Source organism: Dermacentor silvarum, chromosome 1 (genome assembly GCF_013339745.2).
Source record: "Dermacentor silvarum isolate Dsil-2018 chromosome 1, BIME_Dsil_1.4, whole genome shotgun sequence".
NCBI classification, from domain to species: Eukaryota; Metazoa; Arthropoda; class Arachnida; order Ixodida; family Ixodidae; genus Dermacentor; species Dermacentor silvarum.
In genome coordinates, this window is record NC_051154.1 from 158,786,406 (window position 1) to 158,797,652 (window position 11,247).

The window sequence follows — 11,247 nt, forward strand, 5'->3', positions numbered from 1 at the left end:
GCCTGCGACAGCGTCGTATTGCCCTCCAGGAACCCGACAACGGTGGTGCCCGCCTCGTAACTACGGGAAAGTAGTAGGTCAGGTACACACACACGCCAAGCTTCGTTTACCCAAATTTTCTCGACAGGGGAAGAGCTGGTGATTTTTTAAACATGTTTTTGAAGTGCAGTTCAGGGCGTGACGTCCTTACTTTTCCAGTGCGACTTTTTCTGAATGATTCAGCTAATTGTTCACTCTAAATGCCTGTTGTATAGTCACCCCATAAAAAATGAGAACTAAAAAAATCATATTGTAAATTTAAAAAAAATCTATGAATGTCATGTTCTCAACCATTCATATTAGAACGCACAGTGCTTCGAACGAGTCTTCTACCACATTTTTCAAGTCGTTCAGGCTTGGGAAAAGCCCGAAAGGCGAGGAAAAAATCGTAAATAAAGAAGTTGTTCAGTACAACTTTGAAATTTCTACGATAACATCACGGAAATATTACCACTAGCTCTGCCAATTTTCATCAAAGTCGATGATGAAATAAGGAAATTGATTTCGAAAGCCATGGCCCCCATAACTGGTATTTAATCATTTTATTGCGACAACATTTATATGGACACTCCAGGAGCATTTTTGCCCTCGCCGTGATGTTCTGTATAAAGTCCACGGGCGATAACACCGTCGCCCCGCGCCGTATGCTGTACCACGGCCGTTCGATGAAACGCACGAATCGAGCGGCCGAAATGTGCGTTTCATCGAGCGGCCGTGGCTGTACGCTAGTGAATGCGTGCGAGGGGCGTTGACGATCGCGGCTGTCTGGCGCGCGCGCAAGAGAGGGAAGCTGCCAGGAAACCGTCTTCCATCGCGCGAAAGTCTTGTGTGGGGATAGGGGGGGGGGGGGGGGGGCGTTGTTCTCCGACAGCAACTGCGTATTTCGCTACCGCGCGCGTGGGTAACCGACGATCGCGGCGCAAATTGCGCAAATTCGCGCGCGCAGGGAGGGAAGCGGGGAGGTAGCGCGGGAGCGAGGGCGGCGTTTTAGGCCTCATTCACACAGCCGTCAAACGCTCCGTCACGTCACCGTCACGGCATCCGTTTTCGTCAGGGGAGAGGGTTTCCGAGTCGTTTTTCCCTCAAAAACGGCTCGCTTGGCGCTGAGCCGTGCTCCCTCAACTTACTAAGTGGTTCATTTGGAAAGGAAAGGTTGGCGCTATCTTCTGCAGCCCTTGAGGGAGCACGGCTCAGCGCCAACGGGGAGGGGAGAGTGGGAGAAGGAGGGTATAAAGGAAGGTGTTGGTGTCGCCATGGCAGGGGCGAAGCAGACCGGCGGGCAGGGACGGGGTCACGCCATCCGGAGGGTAGGGCCTTGACAGCTCGCAGCTGGCCTGGTGTGGTCAGCCAGTCCAAGGCTGGGTGGTGGGGCAGGGCCGGAGGGCCTGCAAAGAAAGGAGCCAGCACCCATGGATGGCTGCAAGGTCATCCATGTGTGATGGCGGTGTTAGAGAGTTGTTGAGAGCCCTGACGAGTCCAGGTACTCAACTACGCTGAGCAGGGCCGGGAGGTGGTTTCGACGGGGGAAGAGGATGTCCTCCTGTCGGGTGGTGGGAAGTCCAAGGCGGCGAAACTTCTGCAGGAGCACTCCACGGGGTTGGTTGTGTGCCGGGCAGGCCAGCAGGAGGTGCTCCAGTGTCTCTGGCTCACCACAGGAGGCGCAGGCAGGTGAGGCGATGAGGCCAAGCCGATGGCGTCGTGCGGCTGTCCAGCAACAGCCGATTCTCAGCCGGAGTAGCAGCGAACTCTCCCTCCGTGCAAGGCCGCGTTGCGGTAGCTGCCGTGGGGGGTGTCCCAAGGACACGCGCTTGTCAGGATGGGACACCTGGAGGTGCCGCTGAAGCCGGAGCCTCGTGAAGTCCGCGGCTGTGACTGCCGCACTCAAGGGGACGTCACCGTGGTGGGCACTCTTGGCTAGGGCATCAGCCTCCTCGTTGCCCGGGATGCCTACATGAGCAGGGATCCAGTGCAGGGACACCGGGCAACCTGCATCCTGTAGTGCCGCCAGTCGCGTTGAGAGGAGGGCGACCCCCAGGCTCGCCCTCTCCGGCCTCTGCAGGCTCAAGAGGGCTGCCTTGGAGTCGCAGAAGATTGCTGCTGGAGTCTCTGGGGGTTCCTCTGTGAGCAGGTCGACAGCAAGGTGGACGCCTGCTACCTCCGCTGCTGTGGAGCTCGCGCTCCCTCAAGGGCTGCAGAAGATAGCGTCAACCTTTCCCTTTCCCCACGAACCACTTACTACTACTACGGCTCGCCGGCGACGCAGAGCGGTGCTCTACGTTTCCGTCGCCAGCACGGTGACGGATCCCCGCCCCTCAAATATCGACCAATCAGAAATTAAGAAGCCGACGCTAAATACAGCCATATTACAAAGCTGAAGCTGGCAACAGCAGCGGCGGCTGGTTTGTTTACATGCGTGCCAGCATTGGTTCCACGTGCGGCACGTCGAAAACTCAGCTGTGCGTTTCGGTGGTGCTCAAATGTGCGACATGGACCACGCCGATGGCCGAACTTGCGATTCCTGCACATTTTTCGCCCCCACGTACTTGTTCGTCGCCGAGCTTTGCGCCCTTGTTGCGGTCTCCGCTTGCAAATCAAGAACAGCAGCAGAAAACCTGTCGGCATTGCGGAAGTCGCCTATCCGTACACTGCTCCGTCGCGCCTGCTGTGCGTTTTTTTGACGTGACGGTGACGTGACGGAGCGTTTGACGGCTGTGTGAATGAGGCCTTACTCCGGCGCCAACTGCGTACTTTGGCGGTCGCGCGCGCCTTATCTTGAAAGCGATCTGCAAGCGGCTCATACCTTTGTGCGTGCGGTGTTCTCGTAGCTCAGTTTGTGTTGAAGCGATAGACAGCACGAAGGTCACTTCCTCGCTGCTGCTGCCGCGCTTCCTCATGCCAGCGTCTTGACAGCGAGTGTGATGTGTTTATGTTTGCCTGTGCGCGCTGACACCATGCTTGTTGATTTAGTTAGTAAGCGAATATTTCCAAGTTTATACGGCCGATAAAACTGCTATATATCCTTACTTCGTATGGCTGTCTGCTAATTTGCTATCGCAATCGATGCGTCGCCTTGCGGGCGAAACTGCGGTTTTGTTTATTATTGCAATCAAAAGTTGCATTCAAGATGAAAATATGTTATTTAGGAAGCAGGTGCTTACATTTACTTGGTTACAGTACTACAAGCATGTTGTCCAGCAAAGCTTGTAGGCTGCAAAGGTAGGCATTAAGAATGTCAATTACTGCTGTGAATTTCATCACGGTACAAATTGAATTTGCCCTGAATTTTGTATCATGAAAGATTACTATTGTGCCACTTTATTTTTTATAATACTCGTACAGTCAAACGTAGCTTATGACGAAACAGGTTATAATGCACTAATGAATATAACAAAGTAATTGTAATTCCTCATGACTGGCATTAAACGACGCGCGACAACACCCCGCCCCCTTCCCGAAAATAATTCCTTGTACGCCACTGTTAGCGCTCACTTTTTTTTTTTAGATCGTAAAACGCATAGAATAGGCCCATTCGGTTCGCCTGCACTTCGAGGTGCTGCACTTCGCTATTCGTTTAAGCAGTTTAACATCGCGGCATCTGCACGTCGCCATTCGTTTCACTCCGCGCAGGCCTCGTGCAGAACGAGTTCACGTCCCTGCACTCGTCCGAGAGGTAGTGCAGCGTTCGTGCAGGAGGTACCGTGTCGGTTCCGCACGACCAAGAACTGGCGGGAACTAGTGTCGGGAATTTGCGGTTACCTGGTTAGAATGCAGCTCTATAGTACCGCAGTGTGGCGCGACATATCGTGTTTCGCTACTTTCTGTGCATTAAAAATTATAATCCCTACTTATACCGCGAACAGCATTTCGATAGAGGCGAAATGCAAAAATACCCGTGTGCTTGCATTGTAGTGCACATTAAAGAACCCCATGTGGTCAAAATTAATCCGGAGCCCTCCACTACGGCGTGCCTCATAATCAGAACTGTTTTTGGCACGTAAAACCCCAGAAAGAAGAAGAAGAAGCATGCTTGATTATATTGTTACGTTCATGGTACTTTTTTTTTTTACCAATGGTAAGTTGGCGAGCATCAGACAGGACCAGGCTGCAGAAGGATCTTCGTCTTTCACTACCCGATCTTCTTCCTCCACCACACACGCAATGTAATATTGCTACGAAGCTAACACAATCCTAGAGACATTTTCTACCTGGAGCGGAAGACGGCACTGTCTGGTGTGCGGGCTGTTTATATACAATTACAATGATTTTAATTCTGTCTCTGCCCTGTAAATCTCTTTCCAAATTATCATAAACGCTATACTTCACCCTGATTTACTTTTTTCGTCTAGTTTTTTTTTTCCGTCTCCCCTTTCCCTTTAACCTTTAACCGCCGGCTTCTTGGCCAATCCCCCGTAGTAGGTAAGTGCCACGGATGAGGATCAAGCAAGCAAGCAAGCAAGCAAGCTGTCCACCATTTTGGTTGCTGCTGTGTACCTCAGTGTAAATACACTGTAAATAATCACGCCTCGTGACGTTTTACGTAACATCTTTGTGGCAGAGGTGGTGGTTGTTCGCTATAACTATCACGGAGCTCCGCAACGGCCGCCTCATCACGGTTCCGTGATGAAGCGGCCTGGTCAGGCGAAAGGTCTGATCCAATCATTTTTGGAAAAATGGTGTCGTCAGAATCTGGTGACCGTGGAACTTCAGTTTCATCAGGAGCAGTTATGGTGACAACCTTGACGTCATGGTCTGTTATAGCGGTGAGTTGGGCAAACGACATCTTGTGGGGCAACATTTGGGGGGAGGTCAGACCAAAATTTAGGAGTGGGAAGAACACACAGTTATCTGCTATTGTGGCGATGGTATGTGGCACAGTAACATTGCGCGTCAGTCGTACGTCAGTAATCGGAGTGATGATATATAGACGCCGTCAGGAACGGGTTGGTCGTTGACTAACGGCCTTCAGGCGGGCCTCATGCGTGACTTCGGTCTTGGTGGAGCGTCTTCCGCCTACCAGGGGGACACGCTAAGCGATAGGCAACTTCACTTAGACGGCCAATCAACGAAGGGCCCCGCATACTGGGGCGAGCAGTTTTTGACACAAGCCATGCTTAATTGCGCGCTGGTGTCGATGCTGGCTGTCATAACGTGCCTTTGAACGACCTTGCGATGCCATTGTCCGCAGACGGGCAAGACGGCGAGCTCCTTCGACGAGACAGAATTCCTGTTGGACAAGCATCGTCATGGTTAGAAAAGGAAAAGGTCGACCGTATCCACTCTATAGCGTGGGGGCCGAGCGTAAATAAGAGAGAAAAAAAAAAAATAGACTGTATCCAGTGGTCTCGTGTCGGGCAGTATTAAAAGCATACGATATTAATGGTAAGACGTGGTCCCAGTTCTTACTGTCAGAGGCGACGTATATGGTAAGAATGTTCACCAGTGTCCAATTTGTGCACTCGGTGAGACCATTCATTTGCGGATGGTAAGGCGTCGAGTGTCGAAATTCTACTTATGGAGGAGCTCACAACATCGGTGGTAAACTGGCGTGTACGGTCGGAGGAGGGTTGACGCACGGTACGATGGAATGCAGCAGGAATAAAGACACTTGGTTTGCACTCTAAGATGGCAGGGCCACCGTCTCGTAGTAGCTAATGAGAATGGAGATTCATAGAGCCTTATGAATGTTTGAAGGGTGAGTATTTTAAATCTAATTTCTAGTGAAGGAAGTCGTGATTCATTGTAGAGCACGGCGTTTGCTGCAAACTTTGGCAGCCTCAGACATAAACGAAGCGCTCCTCGTTCCAGCAAAACTAGTGGACGTAGTTTAAGCAGGGGAGCCGGAGAATAACACACAGCCGAACTCTAGTATAGGTCGGATATACATGCGGTAAATCATTGTAAGTGTGTGTCTGCGCATGCGCCTCATCGATTATTGCTTATCCTTCTCAATATCCCCATTGCACGGGAAGCTTTTGAAGCTATACTATGTTGGTACCTGACTTTTTCCACTTGTGGAATAGTGGAATGGCAGTACGAAAGGGATATCATAACTGGGTCTTGTAGCGGAAAGACAAGAACAGCGCTATTATTTACATTAAGGGACAAGTGGATACTATCCAGCCAAGCTTCCAACTCGCATAAGTATTCCTGTAAGTACTCGTACAGTGACTGAATATCATTTGCCGAAGCAAAAAACGCTATATCACCAGCGTAATTGTACGTGCATACATTCTGATGACAAGGAATGGAGATTATATAGCAAGATATTAAACAACAGAGGGGATAACACTGAGCCTTGTGGAACCCCACGCGTTTGTTTGAATTTCCCTGATGAAATTTCACTTTGTGCACAGTAAAACTCCCTGCCCTGCAAGAACTCAGCAGTCCACGCTACGAAGTATTCAGGTAATCTCATATCCTGCATCACGAGTGGCTCATACCCACTATGGGGGATTGTCCAAGAATCGGGTGAGTTGGTAAAATAATTCGTGTCTAAAAAGAAACACCAATGAGAAATCATTGCTGCACATCACAAAACATCACAAAAGCTGCACCAACATTCCTATTATAATGTCTTAGAGTGGATTCTCCCAAAGATATAATATCGGAAATGGCTAGATTCAATCCAGTACTATGAAATTCTCTTTATGTAAAGTATGTTTTCTGAATGATGAAAAACGGCGGGATGACAAGAAGTGTTCTATTGCCTCTTCCTCACCACAATATAAGCCCAAGGAGGAGGGCGCCAGACCAGATCGATGCAGATAATAGTTTAATGTAGGTATTCGGCATCATATTGCAGAACGATCTTCGTTTTTCGCCACCCACTCTTCCTCTTCCACCACAGATGCAATAAAATAATATCACTATAAATCATGGTCTTTTCATTTTCACCAAAATCTCATTACACTGTCTGGGTGGTTGTCAGTCTCTTTAATTTGCAGTGTTAAAGTTGGATTGTCTTGTATAACTTGCTGTAGGCACTATTATTTTTATTTTTTCACTTATTGTAACAAGTGGTGTAGTTGCACAATTGCCGAGATTAATGCACACAAGGCGCGCAGTTAAAAAATTTGTAAGTTAAATTAACGAGGGCGTTGAAGTCATCGATATGGCTGAATGTTAGCAAATCGCTAGCTCCCCTAGTAGGAGCGCTCTTCATGTCGTGTGGCAATCCTTGTGTAGTCTGAGACATACGTAGGCAAGTCAGTGAGTTTTGTTGTTTGAAGCGTGAAAAGCGCTCGAAGATGCTGTATGCTTGCCTGTGTGGCAAAGGTTCTAGATGAGCGGTGCATGACAGTAAATTACTAGATTTCAACACAAAACGTACAAATGAATAAAAATGGGACATTTTGTGTGTCTGGGTCTCGTTTGTGTGTCTGTTTCGTTTGTGTGTCTGTTTCTTTGTGGGCTTGTATTTTACGCTGAAATCTAGTACTTCCGAAAGAGTAACGCTGGAATACAGCCTGTAAAGGCATCTCTTTAAAGGAGGCACCCATATCAACTGCGTGGCAATGATGCCGCACCGCCGTTGATGGCTTCTTCAGCGCGAACACACGTGTTTACAAATTAAAAAAAAAAATTACGTGTTCCCTACCAGCCATTTCAATCGGGGCAAATAGGTAACTTAGATAATAACGAGGAAACAGGTACGATCATTTTCAAAAGCGCCAAAATGTCCACTTCTCCGCCATCCTCTACGAAGCAGCAGCGATATATAGAAGAGGCCGCTGCAGTTGTTCATTCGTTCCTGCATGCGAATGCATACATCTTGTTGTTGTTCTTGCTCAATGACCTGGCGCAACCCACTCTGGTTGATCGGCCATGAATCCAAGAGCTAAAAAAATACTAATTTTCAGAAATATGACCAATAAAAACTGGTAATTTGGTCGTGTGGGACAAAGTTGATGTGATATAAACTCCATTGTATCTACATATTACACAATACAAATTTGGAATGAGAAAAATCTGTCAGCCCTTCCACTGGAGTGGAGATGGAAGACCAGCGAAGCTGTACTATGGTGGGAATTATGTATTTCCAATTATGACTATTAAGATGTGATGGTGTCATTTGTTATTTCAACTATTAAAGAATGAGAAATATATATTATCCGGTGGTTTTCATTTATTTAGTGACCACAGGGACCATGGCCTTATGGTCGCTACGGTACACCGCCATAGGGTGTACGGCAAGGAACGCCGCGCGCGTTCGGTGCGAACGCGAGCAAAACGCCGCCGCCGTCGACAACAGTTCTGCGCGTTGCTGACGTGCGCTGTAAAAACGCTGGCGTGAGCAAGCGCGCCAGCACCAGCGAGCGAAGGTTCATGCGGTCTATCGCTTCAATGGAAATTGAGCGACGAAGGCACAGCGCATACACAGGTAGGAGCCGTGTTGCAGATCGCTTTAAAGATAAGGTGCGCGCGACCGGCCGTCGCCGCGCAAAGTACAAGTACGCAGTTAATTGCTCGCAGAGCAAAATCCGCACTCCCTCCCTCCCGCGCTGCCTTCCCGCTTTCCTCCTTTCGCGTGGGTGATTGAGTCGCCAGAGAGAGTAAAACATCTTTATTAATAATATTAGAACGGAGAGAGGAGCGTGGGAGGAACCCTCAGTCCGGGGTCCCTAAGATGCGCCAGTTGCCCTTGCGCCCGGTCGCAAGATACGCATTTGGTGCCGCAGCTAAACGTCGCCTCCCCTCCCTCCCTCTCGTCCCCCCACGGCCTTTCGCGCGATGGAAGAAGTCGCGTTTGCTCTCCGCCGTGCTTTAGCTCGCGCATACAGCATACGGCCAATGAGAGTTTTTTTTTTCTACACGCGGACACGACCATCGAAGACTGAGCCCTTAACAGATTAAACAAACAAAATTAAACAAAAAATATTAGCATTGAATTCTTTTATTCTTGCAGAGAAAATTACAGAGGGCATCACAAACGTTTCTGTGGTTATATCCCGTTCGGTAGCACCAAAGGAAAGGACCACCGGGAGAGTCAAAGTCAAGTGAAGTTTACGTAATGGTTCTTCACAATCTTTTTCTTTGAACCTTAAAACTGCGACAGGCTAAAAAGTAATGTTCTAGAGATTCACCCTCATTGCAGAAATGACACGATGGTGATATTGCCAGACCAGACCTGTGAAGGTAAAAGTCGAGTGGGGGCCCGGGACTCGGCAACGTAGTCTCGTAAGCGACACTTCAGCCTTTCTAGTGGAGCATCATCTATTGTCCCAAGAAAAATTTAGATGCGAAAATTCAGAGACAGACAATAAAGATTTGTGAACGTTATTCTCAGTAGTGAATTTTCTAAATCGCGCCGCTGTTTTACGCAGATGATGGTAAAATAGGGATTACCGGGTCACCATGTGATGCTACGGCGAGTTCATCAGCATATTCATTTAGTATTAGATCTTTGTGTCTCGGCACCCATACCAAACGAACGAGGCGTGAATGTCTTGGGACGAACGAATTAAATGCTTCTAATGTGTTTGATCAAGTAGGAGTGGCTAGGGAAGAACAAACAGAGAGACAGTCTGTTAAAATTATGACTGCTGACAAAGATGAAGGTAATTTACGTAAAGCTAAAACAATTGCCAATAATTCAGCCTGAAAAATAGATGTGCAATCAGGTAGTCGGATTGAAAAAGACCAATTAAGAGATGGCGATATAATGCCCACACCTGCCTTATCTTCCCAGACGGAAGCGTCAGTCACTATCAGTTTTTATTTCTATAGTTGTGCAAGGTGTTCTAGAATACCATTTAGGAATTGGCATGGTGAATGCATAGCATTATTTGCAAAAAATGTAACTGAACTCAATCTTAGCTATCGGAGCAGAGCTGCTTATAAGTCTATCTCACAAAGGTGAACTTGTAATGGGTATAATATAGTTTGCACAAAACCAACTTGAGGGCACCGTAAACGAGGCCACTGATATTTAAAAAATTGAGTCCGACTCAATAATGAAAGCGTACTGATATCTATTCTGAAGGGATGCACAGATCTTTAGAAAGGTTTGCACTGATAGGATATGAAACCGAATGAGAAGAGAAGGCATACTGGCTTTTTGATATATGATATTAATCATGGCAAATTTAGGGAGACCATTTAGGCGCATTGCTTCTCGTTCTAAAAGAATAAGGGGCTGAATTTTGTAAGCAGGTCCGCCCGAGAACAAAACGCAAGCGAACTCTAATATTGGGCGAACATACATGCAATAAATTAAATCATTACAAGGACATCGCTGCGCATTCCGTAGCAACGGTTGCTAAGTGTACGCAGCATGCCTATACTGCACATGCTCCCTTGGATGTAATGCGTGCTATGTGTGGGCTCCAGTTAAGTTTCGTATTTTTCATAACTCCAAAATATTTAAACGACTCCATTTGTGGGATAACCTCTTGTCGGTAGACCAGCGAAATGTGTACGGGAACGGTTTTAGGAAAACAAAGATCGAACTTTTGCTGACATTAAGAGAGAAGTGAATGCCATCAAGCCACTTTTCAAGGTTGCTCATACAGTACTCAGAATTTGGTAGAGAGTATGTATGTCTATTGATGCAGCAAAAAATGCTATGTCACCGGCATAAACATACATCTGGACATCCTTCTGAGATGGGACAGAGCCTAATAAAACGTTAAACAATAATGGTGATAACACTGAACCTAACTGGGAGAGGCCTCTACTTTGTTTATATTTTAAAGATGACAATCCCCATTGAGAGCAGTAAAATGTTTTGCCGTTTAAAAATGCGTATGTCCACGCTATAAAATGTTTTGGTAGCCCTGCATTCTGGAGTGCTTTGATGAAAGTGACATGTTCTACACTACCATAAGCTTTAGTAATATCCAAGGTGACTAAGGCGGCATATTGCTTCCGGCCTCGAGCAAGCTGTATTCGGCTTTCAAGGTCAGCATGCGCACACCAAATGGAGCACCCACGTATGAATCTAAGTTGGCTCGGGCTCAAAATTACGTTGTTTATCAGCCATTTATCTATGTGGCAGTGTAAGATTATTTCGATTAGGTTTACAAGGTTAGATGTAAGAATTACTGGCCTAATGTTGTGTAAGGCGTAACTGCAGCACTTTGCATTTTTAATGGAAGAATTACTTTTCCGTGTCTCCATTCAGGAGGAATCCACGAATTTCTAATAGAATGGCTTACAATGGGGAGCGGGACCTAAGGTGATATCTTATATAACGATTTTATTATAGAT